This window comes from Quercus lobata, chromosome 5 (assembly GCF_001633185.2).
Source record: "Quercus lobata isolate SW786 chromosome 5, ValleyOak3.0 Primary Assembly, whole genome shotgun sequence".
Taxonomy (NCBI): Eukaryota; Viridiplantae; Streptophyta; class Magnoliopsida; order Fagales; family Fagaceae; genus Quercus; species Quercus lobata.
Window position 1 is genome coordinate 26,298,296 of NC_044908.1, and position 20,436 is coordinate 26,318,731.

Sequence of the window (20,436 nt, forward strand, 5' to 3'; positions counted from 1 at the left end):
ATTTGGTAACTCTGAGTTGGTAATAAGATAGGTTGAGGAAATTTACAAAGTAAAGAATCCTAGTTTGGTTGCTTACAGAGCTGCAGTGCAAAGAATCGTGGAACACTTTACTTTCATAGAGTACAAGGTGGTTAACAGAGGTGAAAACAAGCTTGTTGACTTACTAGCTACTCTAGCCACTAAGTCTATACTGAAGAAAGAAAAGATGAAACTCCGAGTTGACAAGCAACTTGGTTTAGTTCAAGATGAGCTATGTTTCCCTCAAGATTGGCGAAAACCTTTGTTAAAAGCAATGACTCAAGGGAAGTGTGTTGGTCAGAGTTACCAACAAATATGAAAGACTTCCTTAGGATTAACGGGGATTTGTTTCTTAGGGGATTAGAAGGTTTGCTGATGAAGTGCGTTTCAAGGTAGGAGGGACTGACATTGTTTCACAAATTGCACTATGATATTTGTGGTGTAAATCTCAATGTTAGCCTCTACAAAAGATTGAAAAGGTTGGGGATCTTCTGGCTAGAAATGGCCAATGATGCTAAGAAAGAACAATAGAGTTGTAAGACTTGTTCTGTTATTCCTCTAGATCATGCAAAAGTGCATAATGGCGAATTATTGGAAGAAGATTGGTAGGATCCATATTTGAGATACCTTTTGCAAGGTATATTTCTTGCTGATCGTGTACAAAGAGAAAAATTTTAAAATTATGTGACTAGGTTTAAAGTGGTGGATGAGAAATTGTTCAAGAGAAGTTTCCAAGGGAGATGGATGGTATGTATTCCTACTAATTAAGTTAATGGTGAACCAACAGGACACTCGGGTGGGAGAAAATTGTGGCAAATGACTTTGTACCAGGGATATTACTGTCCCACAATGCAAAGGAATGCTTAAGACTTTGCAAAGAAGTGTCAAGAATGCCAATAGCGGGGAGACGAAATACACACCAGCCATCAGAGTCTTCATCCAATTGTGGCTCCATTTCCATTCCACAACTGGGGGCTGGATTTTATGGGACATATAAACCCCCTCTCTGAAGGATGTACATGAATATTGGTAGCCACTGAGCTATTTACCAAGTGAGTAGAAGCTGTGGCTATAAAGAGGGCAACAGGTAGCTCAGTGGCTAATTTCTTAAGGGAGAATATAATATGTCATTTTGGGGTACCCAACAAAATTATTTTTGACAATGGCATACTATTCTTGAACAAGGATGTGCGTTGTTTAACAGACTGGTACCCCATTTCTCACACGACATCTACTCCTTATTATCCCAAAGGAAAGGGTCAAGCTGAGGCCTCTAACAAAAGATTATTGAAGATATTGGGAAAAATGACTAAGGAGAATGAAATGGGGTGGAAGGAGGAGCTTCCTACAACTCTGTGGGCTCATAGAAATGCCAAATCACAAGTTACAGGGGCTTCATCATTTTCTTTAATCTATAGCACAGAAGCTGTTATCCCAATAAATTTATTAAGGCTAGCGGTGAAACTGGCAAAGATTGCAGGAATACCTAGAGAAGACACTTTGGAAATTATGGAGAAAATGTGTGACAATGCTGCCTCTCATAACCACCTTTAATAGGCTAACATGAAGGCTAAACACGAAGGCCAAGTTAAAGAAAGAATGTTTCAAGTGTGAGAATTTTTTTTGGAAAGCTGCCTCGCATGTATAAGGAGTTGCTGGAGCTATTAAACATAAGTTTTCTCCAAAATGGGAAGGACTATACATAGTAGAGGAAGCACATGCAACAGGACATTATTGGCTAAAGTATCAAGTAGGTATAAAGGCGTATAGCCCCACTAGCAAAGCCCACCTTAAGAAATATCATGCTTAACCTTGTAAAAAATCCTTTTTTTTTTTTTTTTTTTTTTTTTTTTGTGGCCATCATGTCAAAATGATTTTATGTTTTGCAAAACTCATACTATTATAAACAAAGACTTATATACAATTATTTCATATGATGTTGTTCATAAGATGCATGCAAAGTCTAAATAGTTTGGCAAAATAAGGCATGGTAAAGTTATAGTACAACCCCATGGCCTTTCAAGACCACAAAAAAATATTACAACTTGAAAAGTGAATGTTTGTGAGAAAACTAAAATTTTCAAGAGAGAAGTCTAGATCGCTCAGAGCTCTTAGCTCACCTTCTAAATTCTCAATCTCTTTCCTCAAAGAGTTACATTCTATGGTGACACCTTCTAGTTAAGTTTGAAGGGCAGAACTTGCTTCTTGTTGGGATGTTAATTCCATTTGAAGTCTTTTGATTGATTCCTAAAGCTGAGTAATTGAAGTGACATGCACCTGTAACGCTAATTCTGCTTCCTTTGCTTTGTTGATACATGAGTTCTCCTTAACTCTTATAAGGGTCCTTTTTGGACAATACCTAGGCCCAAGTAGACACAAGAACCTTGGGTCCTCTTACTTGTTGTTTTAAGGGACTGGGCTTGGTTCACCACAGCTAAATGAGCTGATTACAAACCAGATGGTGCACAGAGCAAGAATCTTACAATACATACATACTAGCAAACAAGAAATATATGCATTGAACAGCAAGAAACAATAAAGGGGCAATGCGATCGAGAAAGACATAAAGTAAACGTTAGGGGTCCTTAAGATACTGTGTAATATTTCATTAATTTCTCAATTATGTAATACATCATGTTCACTAGGACGTATCACAAGATCCAAATAAGTTCAAAAATCATAGACTTAGATCTCTTCAGGCCTCTATGACTTGCAAAGTTTGAATCCTTTTAAATCCAAGTGTGTTCTCTAGTGGTTGTTTTGGGGATAGGGGTGGTATTTCCCTCTATTTCCTTACTTTATTTGAATTCTAATAGAGTTTTCTCAATGATTCTACTCTAATTTACTGTTGCTAAATGTCCCTTCACTGTTGGCTGCTTTTCCCCTTTTAAAATGTCATCCTAGGATTCCAGGGTACCACTGATTCCCCCCATTTGCTTTCTTGGGTACTAGAACTGATGTTGTGCCAGCAACCTTGGTGGCTAATCCCTTCCTTATTTCTCATCATTTTCCCCTTTTGGTGCTTCTTCCCCAAAAGTCTCCAGCTGACTTTCCATTTTGGGGTATCCTTAAAGAGCTGACGTTTGGTTCTTCTTCCTTTAAGGCCTCTCACCCTTTGTCAGACTCAGCTTTTGGCTGCACTTCCTCTTGTCATTTTTCCCAAGTGAGCTGATTCCTTCTTGCTAGGTTGAAAGTCTTCCCAGCTACTTTCCTTTGTAGTTCTTCATTCTGGGTTCCCCGAGGTACTAGTCCTTTGCTTATGAATAGTTGGTTTCCAAGCTTTTTGGTTCCTTTTTCATCATTGGGTGGCTAATAAGGATGTATCTATTCTCATTCCTTGTGTTTCTTGGCACTCCTTTTGAGTTGTCTTAATCTCATCTTGGCTTTGTTGCACGTCTCGAGGATGCCGAGCCCTTGGCTGTCCTTGGATATCCCAGTCCAGTTCTTACCACTGGACCACCTAGTGGTTTTCTGACCTTAGCGGGCTGGGTTCTTTTCTTCTTCCCTTTGTTTCATGAATTCTAAGGCCTATCCTTTCGTGGGTTTGGGTTCTTCCCTAAATCCTTCAATGGAGTTGGGCCTACCATATTTTTTTCTTTATTGCAGGCTCAAGTCTTTTATTTTCTCATAGAGTTCAACTCTCTATGCCATTTTGGGCCTTGGTGCAACATGGTGACTTTTTTTTAGACCTCAACAACTTTTAGTTCATGAAGTGAGGATAAGGAAGCATGAACAAAGGGTCCTGCCTTCTTTAAGTCCCTCAATGCAGTGACATAACTCTTTAACCTGCTGAAATTGACACTTAGGCTCTCAACCTCGCTTAGTGTGGAAAGGAAGTTGTCAAGGGGAAGAGCTAGACAATCCTCTTTACCCTTTGACTGCAGTTAGGATATGATAGACCCAATTTGCTGTAAGAGAAAGCTCCTAAGTGATAGGGTCCACTTGCTGGTATCCTTCATGTTTTTGAGATATATAGAGAGCAATAGAGAACAAGTTGCTCTTAGATTGGGAGAAGCCAATGAGAGCAATGGATTAGGTTCTGTCTGGGCGCTTTCACCCTCTTGTTCCTTGGAAGTAGCTTCTGTTAAGCTTTCTTTTTCTTGAGGATTTTCGATGTACACCCGATTTAAGTCCTCCATTTCAGTGTTAGACCTTGTCTTTTCATTGGAAGTCATTTCTTGTACAGAAACCTCTTGGGTTGAAGAAGTGACTTTAGATTTTAGTCGAGCTTGAGAAGTAGAGCCTGTAACCTGTCAAAGGTCAAAAATGGAGAAAAGAAGAAAACTTAATTGAGTTCAGGAATAAAAGAAGAGGTTACAAGAAATAGTCAGTATAGAGAAAAGAGTGTACCTTGGGCTTCTTACTAGAAAGGGTTTTTGCATTCTTATTTCTCTTGGTGCTTGAAAGTTTGGTGTTTAGAAGGGGCTTCAAAGTAAAATCTCCTTGAAAAATAGGTGGAACGTCCACTCGTTGGCACCACTTTGCCAAAAATTCCTAACATGCTCTTTGATATTGGACCACCATAACTTGAACTTAGGTGAAGGCAATCCAATTCTGGTGGGGGAAGTGAAGGGGATATCGGGGCTTAATACTAAAATCTTGATGAGATTTTCCTTTTTAAAGGCTAAAGAAGCTACCACAGCAGGCAAAGCTGAGGTAGAAAGATGTCCCAATATGCCTTGGTCAAAACCAAGTTGACGGGCAAACCTATGGGGTTTGTAGGTTTGAATTTCTTAGTCATCTTGAAAACGTGCCTGAAACTAAGAAAGAAAAGTACAAGCCACAAAAGAAAGTTCTTCCTCAGACCAGGGGCTATCTTTGTAATGAGAAATAGAGATGCTTTCTAGGGAAGTGAATAGTAGGGGAAGTCCACCCTCCAAAGCAGAGTATGATCTAGCTGTCCAATCAGTAGGGTCATCTAACACTTTGCTAAAGAATCTGTTTGAAGATACTGCCACTTTGTTCCAACGCCAAGAGCTTGGCAAACCTTGGGGTGATGGTAGACTGGTCTTATAAGAGTTTAACACTCTAGGAATAGGAGCATAATTCCTAAACTGTTCCCATAACCATATTTGTAAAAAAGCAACGAGTATGAAAGTTTCAACTTGAAATCTATCCCAGGAGCGTTGCAAGTCAAGAGTAAAATGATCTAGGTGAAAATATAAAGTTCCTGAAAAATATGGGGCAAGGGGGAAAGATTATCACCTTGCTTTAATAGCTAAAAGGAAATGTCTACTTAGAATCTTTTCATGAGGATATCCCTTAAACAGAAGGCAAGAAAGTAAAAAGGCAATAAATGCTTCAAGTTCATAGGAACTAGAGTTACCTTCTCCAACAACAAAGTTAGTGCCTTCCTTCAGGGGGTCTTTATTGGCTTCCTCATCCATGCCATCAGCATATTCCATCAAAAATATCTGATTCATCCTCAGAAGTTGGCCCTGGAACCTTTGTCTCCACCAACACTTGCATCTTCGGGTATTTCCTTGCTAGGGGCTTCCCTTCCCTTGCCACTTTCAAAATTGGCTTCTTCAAAGTTTTCTTCACTGCATCCTTAAGGAACTTCATAGCTTTAGACTCATCAGGAGATAAAGAGATGTTGACTACCTCATCATCTCCAAACAGGGGAATTCTCAATATCTCATAGACATCTTCTACAGATATAGAGATTTCTTGACATCCGGTGAAGAATGTATGAGTGATGGAGTTCCAGCAGTACTGAAGAGAAAGCAAACTTTCACTATCCTTGCTAATCTCTAAATTAGAAAAATACAAGGATTTTCTCCACAAGCTTTACTCTCTACAGGATATCCATAAAGGGAGGATGAGTTAACACCCTTCGACACCAGCTTCTCCAACCTCTGGAAACTAAATTGTGAGATTTGAAAACCACATCTATGGTGGGAGTAAAATCTACCCTGCAAGTGCCAAGCCTTGGAATGTGCTTCAATTCTAGATCCATAGTCAAAAGATCATCAGGTTCCCCTTATGTTGCGTAAGGAGGGTCTTCAAAGCAAAGGGTTGAGTCCCAATCGAGACTTCTACCAAATAGGTAATCTTCAACACCCCTTAAACACCCTTCAACACTAGCTTCTCCAACCTCTGGAAACTAAAGTGTGAGATTTGAAAACCATATCTATAGTGGGAGTAAGATCTCCCCTACAAGTGTCAAGCCTTGGAATGTGCTTCAATTCTAGATCCATAGTCAGAAGATCATCAGGTTCCCCACATGCTGCGTAGGGAGGGTCTTCAGAGCAAGGGGTTGAGAACCAATCGAGACTTTAATCAAATAGTTAATCTTCAAAGAAGGGAGGGATGATCCATTATTCTTCTATGGAAGGATTTTCATCTCCTCCTAGAAGGGGTTTATTACCTTTTGACGCAGAAGATTCTGCAAATTTAGCAGAGTTGGATTGTAGACCACGTTTCACACCCATGATTTGGTCTGTGAGAAGAATTCTGGGTTTTGAGTTGAAGAAGGAGATAAGGAAAAAAAGGAGAAAAATAAGGAAGGATATATATATATATATATATATATATATATAAATATTTTTTTTTTTCATTTTATACTTTGAGAAGTTAGTAATTTCCCACTGAAAGAGAGTGGTTCAAAAAGGGAGACATCTTTTCAAAATTGACACGTGTCAGCATAGGGAAGAAACTAAATCTCTGATAAAGAATGGTAGTTAATGGTGCTAAAATCAAGAAAACTGCCTTTATAGTCCAAGGGCAAAGGCGCAACCCTTCACTAACATGTATGATTTAATTCATTGCATTTCACATTTTATTAACTAACATGTTTATCCTTTCGTGTTGTGCAAGAATTTGATATATGATAAAATAAACATATAATATAACATGAAAGAAAAACAGTAAACATATAATAAATAACTTTCTTTCTTTCATATATTTTTGTGTTTAAAATTTTTTCTACAAAACAGAAAAGAGGGATTTACATGATTTGGCCCTTATGGCCTATCACCTCTTTTCTAACTACAAAAAAGAACACAAAAATTTATACACAAAATATGAAAGATAAAGTTTGTTTTTTACAACTTAAGCCAAAAGATTGGCTAAACAAAAAACACATAATAAAAAAGAAATAAACAAAACAACGACAATAAAAAAAGAAAAAGAAAAAAAAGAAACAGCAGCAGGTTCAACAGCGAGCAACTTAAGGAGACCTTGGCGCATAGGCATTCGTGTCATCCCCAGAGTTCTCTTGGGGATAATTCGAAGCCAGGTACTCCATCTCCTCTTCATCATTATCATCATCCTCTTCTTCCTTCTCTTCTTTGCCTTCATCATCCCCCGAGTCGGAGCCATTAGAAGAGCCCTTAGAAGAGCTATTAGAGGAATTTGCCTACTTGGAGTCAGAAAACCTTGAAGTGCTAGACTCCAAGCTTGAACGACCAAGCCTTTGCCTTCTCCTACGGTGAGTGGGAGCATCCAAGAATGCAGCGGTCGCTGCCTCCTCAGCTTCCTCTTCAGCCCTTAACTGCAGTTCCTTGGAGTTCTCCTCCACCTCATCGCTCCAGTCAAAAGGAGCAACCTCCTTGGGAATGAGGACATGAGGAGGTAAAGGGTGAATGGGAAGGGAGAGGAGGGTGCACGGGGCTTAGTGGTGGGGAAGGAGTATGATCATTGGAAGCACTCTCAAAAGAGCTTGAGGAGTGATATAGGGAGTTGGAACCATCAGAAGAAGAGTTTGACATTTTCGTGGAGGTTAAAGTTTTTTTGGAAGAAAAATTAGAAAAATACAAAAGGAATGAAGGTTGAAGAAGAAACATTCCCTATTTAAATCCCCAACTGTAGTTAAGTGAAGAGACATGACATTTATGAGGAGTAATGTCTCTCTGCCAAAATGCAAGAAAGGAAGAGGCGCCAAAATGGCTAGGAGCACCCTTTTGAGCCACGTGTCCATTTTGAACCTCATAGGGCATGATTCCTGGAGTGTTAGTGCTTGAACCATGTGATTGTCAAAGGCCTTTGCTATTAAACACCATTGACAATCAGGAGGCTAATGTACATAGCACGACTAAGGCATGGTAGAATGCATAAGTGGTTGAATCTAGACTCTACACGTGGAGCAACTGTGAGGGAAGAGAGAGTAGGTGTTGGCTAAGAGATTTTGTCTTGGTCAGTACTAAAGGTGTGACTTCCTTGGGAAGGAATTGAGATTTACATCTGACACGGTACTCAAGCAATCGCCAAAAAAGGACATAGTGATTTTTCAGGGTTGAAGGCTATGAGGACACCCCTTATTGGTTGAATGCACAATGAGTCATGTTGGAGACACATGTACCAATCATAGTATTCTTGATGTCCTTCTTGATGACCAAGACTTGTCTCTCAAACAGTGACAAAGTTACCTACCTATGGGTTCTAGTGTCATGTTGGTCAGTACTAAAGGTGTGACTGCCTTAGGAAGGAAGTGAGATTTACATCTGACATGGAACTCAAGCAATCACCAAAAAGAAACATAGTGATTTTTCAAGGTTGAAGGCTATGAGGACACCCCTTATTGGTTGAATGCACAATGAGTCACATTGGAGACACATGTACCAATCATAGTATTCTTGATGTCCTTCTTGATGACCAAGACTTGTCTCTTAAACAGTGACAAAGTTACCTAACTACGGGTTCTAGTGTCATGTTGGCGCAGTTCTTATCCCTTAGTTAGCAGATAATATCACAGTTGTGAAAAGATCCAAAAGAGAGAATATGATGACTTGACACCTGTCCTTTGTACTTAGCCATATTCCTCAGAGTATAAGAGGAACATGCAGCTGTGTTATTAAGGCAAGAACCCAAGTAGATATTTTGAGATGAAAATGGAGTGTTGGTAGGAAAGAAAGACAACTTTATTGTAAACTGATCTCTTTCTCATACATAATATAAGCAGAGTCGAGCAAGAATGTTATTTTCTTGCTCAAATCGTGGTTTTTTATCCCTTCTCTAGGGTTTTCCATGTACATCCTGTGTTGTTTTGATAATTAGCTTCTTCTTCTTTTCTAAATGTGTCTTTTTCATGTCCTACCATCACTTTCTTTATTTCTTGTTTGAGTGTTATGTCAAAACTTGCATCTTTTTGAGCTTTCTTATGTAGATGTACTGTTATATAACTTATTTCACTCCCATAAATAAGCTCAAATCTAACTTGCACGTACACAATGGAGTCACCACTTATTTAATTACTGGGAAAAATGAGAAAATCATAATTGAATAATTCATCATTTTATTAATTAAAATAAAATAGTTCATCATAATTATTTTATTAATTAAAATAATTCATCATAATTGGTCCTAGATACATTATTTGATAAAGTACATGACTTTATTTTCTAGTTACAATCTAGAAATTGAATATTGCATGGATAAGTATTGATCTATCAACCCTTGATCAAAATTTGGAGGCTATGTTATAAGATGGGAAGGTGTTAGGCACCCACCTTGCTTGGTGAAATCGGTCTTCTAGACTATAGTGGCCAACATTCATATCATATTATCTGATATATCATAAATCAATTTGCATGTTGAATTTAATGTGTGTGCATGTGATAACCCCTTATTCCATTTATTAATCATTGCATTTCGATTGAAAAATAAATTCTAGTAAATGTGTGTGGATGGTGATATCCTAGATTCAAGTATTTGAGAGAATTATGAAACTAATATGTTTTTCATATTTTTGATGTAGATTTAAGATCAAAACTAGTGTCATGCATGAACATGTGATGAACAACCAAGAACATGTAAAGAACGCATATGAACATTTAAGAACATTTAAACATATTCAATAAGTTCAAATAATCACTAGCATGATTTAATCTTAAATTAACATTATAGAAACATGAAAAACAATTTAGGGAAATGGATTATACTTACATACAGGATTCACATGATGGAGGAGGAGGCTTTTAGTGAAGGTTCTAAGGGTGGAGTAGAGAAGAAGAACTAGGAGAGGGAGAGTGAGTCTCACTTGATACCTTGAGTCTCAGGAAGACCAAGATATGACAAGACTACTCTAGTTCACTAGAACTCAAGAAGGGAGAAGAGAGGGTGTTTCTGTGTACTTTGGAATGGAGGAGGGGAAGAGGGGGTTTATATAGTAGTGGTGAAGAAAATATGAATGAAATGACATTTTTAATGAGAGTTGACAAAGGATTAAAGAGAATCATGAACCTAGACCTTATTTCAGTATTTGGGGAAAGTTGGTACATTAAATGTGAAGGTTGGTGGGAGCAATGAGCAAGCAAAATGACTAAGAATTTGGTTTTTCTCGTAGCTCCTGTAACAGCTCGCAAAGACAAATTCAAAAAATCGTATCTTACTCAATTTTGACTGAAATTGTCTCGTTCTTGTACTCAAATTAAAGCCCCATATGTCTAATTTCTGAAAAAATTAATCTCACTTATAAATTCAAAATATTTTGAGAGATATCAACAAAAAGGTGAGCAGAGGCCATTTGTCATAAAATTGTTTTAGCATAATTAATATTAATAGACCTCAAATTTTGTTTCCAATTAACATTAATAAGCTCCAATCACTTCCATTTCAGGCTTAATAAGTTCCAAATCTACCCCAATTAAAAAGATAATTATACAAGTTACTTATTGAATAATTAATATTTGATTATCTAATTAATCAAGTGTAAGGAACCTTACCATAAGATGTAGTACTAACCAATCAAATTATGACACATCATTAGTTTCAATTTGATTATAATTAAAACTAATTGGAATCAATTTTTCATAATTACATATAGCCGGACTCAATTTGTGATAGTGCATCTCGGCTTTTAAAACTTGATTTGATGATAACTTTCGATCTGATGGTCTATTTAAGGCTTCTGGCCAGTCAGTTTGATCTTTAAAACATCAAGATCGTTTTGATGAAATGAAATTAAGGATCTAGTGGCCACAATTAAGATGCCAATTTTCAAGGTGAAATTACCATTTTACCTTCCATGTGAGGTTATATATAGGTTGCAAAGTGGGGCGTCAACAACAATACACCCCATGTTGTTGAATTTTTTTTCACTTTTTTTTTTTTTTTTTTCTCAAGATGCAACTTACACTTATCTTTTCATCGAATAAATTTATCTTACTTATTGTTTTCATCCAAACTTTAAACAATCAGACCTTAAAACTATTTACTTTTTTTATATAATTTTTTATTACTATCTATTTAATAATTTTGTTTTAATTATTTTTAAAAAAAATTTAGCTTATATGTGAATCTTCATCAAGCCATACATCGCATGAACTAGTTATACATAGAGTTAATGAATATATCCACTTTATAATTAAAATAATTTCTCTTTTATAGGGGATATTACATTTTATCACCCTAAACTATACTCCAGATTATACGTTGCACCCTAAACTTTTTGAATGCACGTTTTGCACCCTGAACAATGCCCTTGTTACACTTTGCACGCTGATGTTAAGTTTGCTATTAATTTAAATAGAAATCCAAAGTTTAGGGTGTAAAGTGTAATCGAAAATATAGTTTAGGGTGGTAGAATCTATGTCATATTTATGTTATTGAAGTATGATTATTGTAGGTTAAACACTCTGTGAAAATAGTTATATCATACTAATAGAATTTTATTATAAAATTCTATGATATTTCCATAAGACAACTAAACATTAATATGATATAAAATAAATTAATATGATATTAAGCTCAACTGGTAAAGTTTCTGATGGTTGAATAAGAGATTTGGGTTCAATCCCTGCTTACACAAAATAATCGATCGATGTTTTGGTCTAATGATAAATAGCTATCATTAGAAGTGGACATCATAAGTTGAAACTGTCTAAAAAAAAGTAACAAAAATTATGATTAAAGAAACAATCAACTTATTACACCACATAATAACTAATTTCCAATTTACTCTATAGTCTAAATTCTTCATCCCCTTAATTTTGTATTACATCATTAATTTAACAAAAACCTCTTTCTTGTTATCGCAACATTACTTGATATTATTACTTTAAAATATTTAGAATATAACTATATAACTTTTGCACAAGAAGCTTACAGAATTATTTGTGCGATGCCCATTATTAGTTGTATCGAATAACATTTGTCGGATTTCATAAGTTGAAATTCTCTTTCTCAATAAATAAAAAAAATCCTACCATTTAGTCATTTACAACCTACAAGCACATTTGTAGCTTGTCTATCAAATGGCTTCACAAAACATGGATAAATAGCTTGCAATGGATTAATCATTATATATCACTAGTAAAAAAAAAATAAAAGATGCTACTTTTCAGTCATGAAAATATAAATTTGGATAACTTTTGGGGGTTTGTAGTATTTGGTGCAGGCTAGATGAAGTGACTTCATTTTCTGCAGTAAAATATAAGTTTATATTAAAAGAGCATAACATGGTCAAGAACTTTGTAACTCAACTAGTACTTTCTAACGTTTCTAATTTAGAAGTGTAGAGTTAAAATTCCCCCTTCCCTACTGGCTATTTTACCTCTAGAATTTATCAACAGAAAAGAAGAAAGAAAAAAGAACGTTATTTTGGGGGCAATAGATCGAAGTTTCCTTATTCTATATTTCAACCCTCGGTCTTTGTCTAAGAAGGGCTAAATTACTCAATTCCTCAATCTTGTATCCTATGTCCCGCAATCCTGTGCTTTCACAAGCCATGTGTAAAAGATATATCGGGGTTTATTATGTATTACGAATAAAAAAACCAAGTAATACAATATTCAAGTGCTTTAAGGTACATTTTGCTGGTGCAAGAGACAAAACATCTTGGACTTGCTGGATAGCATGAATCCTAAAACATACTAAAATCAATAATCCAAGTGCTTTGAATAAAATAAATAATAAATAGTAAAAACAATAATAAAGTGCTTCAAGATACATCTTGTTGATGTAAGAGACAAAACATCTTGAACTTGCTGGAAACATACTATACAAAATAATCAAAACAACTTTCTATCGCCTTTGGAAATTGAACACCTTGATGGAAACTGCAAAGATGAATGCAAAGAGTACAGCAATCCCAGCAACTACAACTGCAACCACTCCTAGAAAATCATGCTTGTATCCAAAAGAGCTTTTAATATATTCTTTCACTGGTTCTCTATTGCCGTCAGTCATAAACTTCTCTATATCTCCAAATTGTGAAGCAATCAATCCATACAAAGTCCAAGCTATTGGACATGCCCAGTAGTACCATCTCCACCATACAGGAATCCTCTGTTGATTTCCAAGTAGATTAATGAAAGGAAAAGGAAAAATGAAAAAGAGTTAGTAATTGTTACATATATTTGTACACATGAAAACCTGCACATCAAAAATGGAAAATACTTACTGGTCGCGGCATTATGAATCCTGAAAATAGATTCCATATTACAAGAAATGCGGTCGCTATTATGCCAGCAATATGGTGGTTTGGCGTCACAGCCACAGTCATCATGCCGTAGAAGGTAAAGTATAGCAATGTGAAGTACATGAAAAATAGATACCAAAAGAATTTGGCAACAGTCCATTCAAACCCAATCATTGCATAAACTATGACGCCATAAAACACAGCTTGTGCAAAAACATATGGGAGCTCAATTGCAGCCTGTGACAAAGACACGAAGTTCCATTAACATACATAGTTATTGTATACTAATACTGTAAATTTATATAGGTTAAGCTTGCAAGATGTGACCCTAGCTAGTTACCTGTGCAAATGCATATGGCAATGCAGAATACATTCCAGCAGCTCTTTCTCTGTAGAAGACAGTTCGTTCAACTGCCACTACAGGCTGCACTGACGTAGAATTTTGGACACCAAGGAAGAGAACAGCAGCATACATGGAACCCATTGCATTTGCTAAATCCTGTTGCCTCTCGCTGCAATTTGAAACTTAAAGGTATTAAAATGTAGTAGTAAACCAATGGATTGTTCAAAATTTCGCGAAGTTTTGTAGCAGTAACTTACGTCTTGGTACCAAGGTCCCAAAACATTGTCCCAAATGTCAACGCTATGAAAACTGTGAACAGAAATCTCACGGCAGTGTATGGTTGGTTGCGCCAATAGGACCAGTGTTGCTTCCACAAGCAAGCCATGCATTGAGTGAAAAATGGCTGTGCATATTGGGTTGGGAAATAGAGTTCTTTTTTATTAGGTGTAGGCTTGCTCAACTCTTGAATCAATGCCTTGTTCCTCCTAATGAATATACCGCACAGAAGTTTTAGCCTTAAATTCAAAGAACATGACTAAAAAAAAAGAACTTATTTATACATTGCCCAGATGGTAGAATTGTTTTTCAGTCTTGTAAAGCATTTAATACAACATTGAACATACCTGTACAGCTCTGAGTTTTTGTACACATTAGTAAAATCAACACCCAAATTTATTTCCTCTGCTGAAGATGAAACTTCCAACATCCAAGTTGCTGGATTGTAACCATCTTTAATTTTTTTGACTCCTTCAATACTCTAGAAGCGAAGGAAAGGTATATGCATTAGGAAATATACAACATAGATAAAAAATTTTGGCTTTTGGATGTTTGCAGTTATGATCTTCAAAGAATCCTACCTCAAAATACTTTATAAGATGGCATGAGTGGTGTCCCAATGGCCCAACGTATATCTCTTGTCCTCCACGTTTCATTAGGAAAAGCTGCAAATACATGTTACATATTTGTCATACTCAAATCTAGAAGAAAACCAAGTTAACCAACACATTTGCACCTAGCCTGTTGATAGTTAATGGTCCTTACCTCATCAAAAGCTTCGAATATGTCAATGCTTGGCTGATGGATGGTGCACACAACTGTTCTTCCAGTGTCCACTGTGTTCCTAACTGTTCTCATAACAATTGCAGCAGCTCTTGCATCTAGACCTGAAGTTGGCTCATCCATGAATATTATGGAGGGGTTTGCCACAAGCTCAACTGCGATAGTGAGCCTCTTGCGCTGCTCAGTAGAGAGACCATTCACACCAGGTAACCCAACTTGTGCATTCCTCAATGGGTTTAGCTCCACAAGCTCCATGACTTCCTCAATGAACATCTGCAACGGTTTGTTAGAACCATGAATCAGGATTTCTGGTAGTGATATAATAGTCAAGATCTTTAATTCAAACCCAAACATCTTCTTTATGGAATCATGCTTAACAATTACCAATAGAGTCTGATTTATTGAGCTTAATCAATTGCACTAAAGAAAGTAGGAAGTAATGCAAACAGAAAAACCATGAAGCTAAGTGACCTTTTAGATACCGACCTTTCTGGTTTCTGAATCAACTTCAGAGGATAAGCGGAGCCATGCTGAGTAAAGCAAGGACTCATACACAGTAACATGAGGAGAATGAATGTCATTTTGCTCACAGTACCCAGAAATTCGAGCAAATGTTTCTTGGTTCTTTGGGAATCCTGATATTGTGATGTTCCCTTCAATATATCCACCGGTTTTCCTACCTGCCAGCACATCCATCAGAGTTGTTTTACCAGCACCACTAACACCCATCAGAGCTGTGAGAACACCTGGCCTAAAAGCACCACTCACACCCTTCAAAAGCACTAATTTATCCTCAATAACACCCTGGCTCATCATTTCCTGTAAGTCCAATCAAAATAGTCAAGTCTCAAGTTTCTGCTTTTGGGACAATATTAAATTGAAAGCCACTACAAGAAATATTTTCAATTTAAGATATTTATGACTTGAGTTACCTGTGGCATGTCAACAGAGTATATAATATCATCAAATGTGATAGAATGTTGATCAAAAGGAAGAACCATTCCTCTTTTCCCATTAGTGTTGGCGTTAATTTCAGCTCCTGACCTTGCAGATGAGCTACTTCTCCTCCTACTCCCTGCACGTCCATTAACTTTAGTTGGAAACTAAAAAGAAATAAAACTTTGATGCTCACAAGATACAATACACAATATTTGCAACATATTACCTATGTGGGAATGGTGACTTGAGCTGTTTCCTCTGAGTGTTAACTGTATGCCTTCTCCTGTCCTCTGCCCTTGTTCATTGCTTTCTGGTTCATCTGATTTTACAGTCTGTACCTTTCCAAGTGCTGCACAACAAATGGTACATCATTAACAAAAATGCTTCTAAATTTATACAAAATATAGCGGAAAAGGTGGAGATACCCACGGTTAAGATAAGTAAGAGCCAGAGTGAAAATGACGTTGAAAACTAGTAAGAATCCAACTAGTGCTCCTATGCCAATCCAATACCACTTTGCTTGAGTAGGGAACCCACTAGACTTCAAAACTGAAATTCCCAGTTCTTCCGTTGTGCTACCCTATATTATTACAATTTAATCAAGCATTAGCTTGTTATTAACAGGAAGACAGCATAAATTTTCAGATGCATAGTCAAGAAGTTACATTTCTCCAGTTTCCGCCCAGGAACTCATTCACCACTATTGCATTTTGCCCGTACATCAAAGGCGATATCCAGTAACCCCATATCCACCATTTCTTTATATCATCTGTAGAAGTAAGTCAACAGATGAAAAGGCAGTTCTTAAAGGTATAGTGTAACAAACTGAAAAAAGGTTTAAATAAATTTCTCAGTTTAGTATATTGTTACCTTTGGTAAGTATAAAGCCACCTAAGGCAAAAAGTAAGAGCAGTGCAAAGGACCCAAAAGTGTTGGCAATAATCATGTTTCTACCCATTGCTGCAATAGCTCGGAATAATGCAGAAGCCATTTGGTTTACAAGTAAGAGCAGAAGGTATTGTTTAAAGAACCTGCAATATGTACATTTGAACATGTTGATTAGAATATAACACACAAGCTAAACCAATATCTAAATGAGCCACAATATTATTATAATTACCTTCCAGGACTTGGATCAAATCCCATGACATAATAGGTCATAAATACCCAAACTCCAACTTCTAAAAATGTTACTGGAATCTTGAGGATCCATGTTGGAAGAGCATATACCCAAGAAGGATAGAAGAGGAGATCCCTTTGCTTGTAAAAGACAGGAAGCTTTACAATCGTCATTGAAATCTCTGCCATTCCATTAAACATAATCGTAATCACAGTGAAGAACAAAGCACGCGTATAAATTGATCCATCGTTTACTGAATCACGAGGCATCTTTGTCCGTAGGAAAATTGTCATTGCAATCAGTCCCATTATGAAAAGCTAAAAGCACAAAAACAAAAACAAACAGACAAACAAAAGATCAAAATCGAAATCCTACTAAATGCAAATAAATCAAGAGTCAAAAATTAAGTTTTAAACCCACTTGTGTAATTTTGAAGATATAAACAAATGAATTCCTTTTCATCAGCAAGTATTCTCTTGAGAAATTAGCTTTTAACAGCTCCTTCTTATTAACACCATACTTGTTGGTTGTCAAAGCAGCCGGGTGACTTTTACTCTTTTCATATGGAACTGAAAGTTCATCTCCTATACTCCTGCCAACATTGAATGAATGGAATGCCTCAGCAAATTCCTGAGCTGTGACATAACTGTAAGGCTCATCTTTGCATGCCCAGTACTGCTCCTGATCTTTCCTTGATGTCACCTGTCATAATCACAGATAATACATATGAGAACTAAGGCTCATCCTTAAGTTTTTTATTAGTATGGATGAGATAAAAAAAAATATATTTACACTAACCTCTTGCAAGAAATCAGCCACGCCTTTTCTGTCCGGACATTTAAAACCCATGGATTCAAAAAAGTCAAGAACTAGCTCACGGGGACCCTGGTACACAATGTAGCCATCAGAGAGGAGAATAATGTCATCAAAAAGATTATATGTCTCGGGTGCTGGCTGCAGTAGAGAGATGACTGCTGTTCCATCAAGAATGTGAACATATTGCTTGAGTGAATTCACAATTTGAAAAGTTGTCGAACTGTCCAATCCAGTTGATATTTCATCCATAAACAATGCATTTGCTGGTCCAACCAACATCTCCCCTGTAATTTGATTCAATATAGATTAGCATACATCCAAATTCATATCAACTAAACTGAATTCTATTTGTTATTGATTCGATATACCTGTTGTAACACGCTTCCTTTGTCCACCAGAAATACCCCTGATCATTTCATCTCCAACCATGGTATCAGCACACACATCTAAACCCAAAACCTGTATATTTGAAGCAAATTAAATAAACTAAAGTATATTATGTTTACTGTGTCTTAATAGTCATAAGCCTATGCCAAAACGGGCAATGTTACCTTTAATGTATAATCTGTCACCACTGCTGCCTCTTGGCCTTCAGTTGTGGCAGCCTGATATATCAGAAGTCAATAAACAAAAAAAAGCCACAATCACTCACTTGAATAAGTTATGTTACGAATAAAATTAAAGATGCTACTCAATCCAAAACTGAACATAAATAATCTACTATAATATGAATTATGCCCAAGATTACAGCTGCAACCATTATTATTGTTTTTGGAATCTCAATTATTAAATGAGATCGAGGTACGGTTTCCTCAGAAGGGAAAAACTAATACTATAAATTTCTCGAACAGCTAAAGATATAAATAATTGGTCAATAGCTTCTGCGTCACCTTCATGTAGATATCAATATCTGGATCTGGCTTGATATTTGCCTCTTTTTCTCTTCTGGACAACTCTGCTAGCATATCTACAGATTTCCAAAACAACAGTCATTCTTCCTAATATTACACTAATGACAGTTCATCTAGAAATTTATGTTGAAGGACATCTATAAAATAAGTGATCCCATAAATAAATCAACTGACCATATCGTGATCCGACCCCTTGGCACCTTGCAGAGAAGCCCAGGGTCTCTCTTACAGTCATTTCTCCAATATGTAGATCATATTGACTTATATAGGCAGCAGTTCTCTGGGGTACAAACTCATTCATGCCATGGCCGTTGTAAGTCACCCTCCCAGACAACTGAAGAAGAATTTCATTTTTTTTTTTTTTTTTTATCAGAGATGATACTAAAGATTTAAATATAGTAAAGAATTACAAACTCAAGGAAGAGTTGAAGCTGAAATCAAATTATTTTCACCTTTAGATTGGGGTCAAGCTTTCCGGCCAAAGCCAACAAGAGTGTTGTCTTCCCAGAACTTGGAGGACCCAATAGCAATGTCATTCTGCAAAATACATATGCAGAAAATGAAAATGGATTCCCAGAAACTAATTGTAAACAATCAGAGTCAAATGCATATTATAGCTGAGGTTAATTTCTCACCTTTTAGGCTTGATGATTCCACTAACATCTTTTAGGATAGACAAGTGTTTCTTTTTACTTGGAAGAATATGGAGAGAATTTAAAAAACCCTGCGCACAGTGAAAAGTAAATTCAATAACAACTTAACAGAAACACTTCGAAAGCAAAATTGTGCAACTGACTAGTACATATTTTGCTGATGGTTACCTCTACAATATTGACACTGAAGTTAAAGAATGTAGGCAAAGCACTGCCACCCACATGTACTTCTGCCTCAACATTTACGTGCTCAAATCGTACTTCAATTGTTGGAAGATCAATTCCAACTCTAATTAAATTCCAAGAAACCAGAGAAATTAAAATCCATTACAGTACAAACCAAACTATACATGAAAATTTTGAAGCATAAATTGGCAGAACTCTTACCTATCAATCCGGTTCCTGACCTTCATCAAGAACTTCTCATTGTCCTCTTCAGCTACTTTCACTAACCTCTCAAGCAATTGCTTCCTTTCTTCAAATCCAAGACTTTCTATATTGATTTCATTAGCCTCACCTTTTGAGGTAGTTAATATACCTTTTCTTAGACGATCAAATGTAGGAAGCTTTTCAAGGGCAGCCCATTTGAGAGCTTCTTCATCGTCTTCTTCATGTGAAGACCTGTTGAAAACTTCCACAGAGTTGTTCCTCCATAGGGAAGAACTATTCGCTCTTAAACTACTACTAGCCTTGTAAATGTCACCCCCTTCCATTACAACCAACAGCTAAAACCCACCAAGTCCCCCCAGAAATATATATATTTCTTCAGAATTCAAAACGTTCAAACTTTATGGCAAAAACAAAAGAGTGGTCCTGCTGCAATAACTGCAAAAAGCCCACCAAAACCCAGAAAGAGTTTTTGTTTTCTCAATATAGAAGTGAATTAAACAGAAAACAGATGATCAAACTCTATGCTTTTTTTCTCTGTATGTTGGTCTGGAACTTGTCCCAACAATGAATATGAAGTAGCATTATTGGTGACATATATATAGAGTGAGGACATGTAAGTGTGTAAGTTTCTTAGAGACGGCTTTTGTTGAACTGCATTCACATCACAATATCCTAGGATGCTTCGTACGTACGTGGCGCGGGAACTCATATGTTGAAAGGTAAATATTCAATTCAAAAAGTGCCACCTTTAGTCATGGACTTGAAAATTAAGATGCCACTTATTTTGACAACGTTTTTCTTAAACTCTAAATATATTCATTCTTGTG

General features: G+C 36.6%; 1 pseudogene; it reads right to left on the bottom strand.

The window, feature by feature from the left end:
- Nucleotides 1-12,688: 12,688 nt before the first annotated feature.
- On the bottom strand, nt 12,689-20,122 carry LOC115991713 (annotated as a pseudogene).
- Between the last annotated feature and the right edge of the window lie 314 nt (nt 20,123-20,436).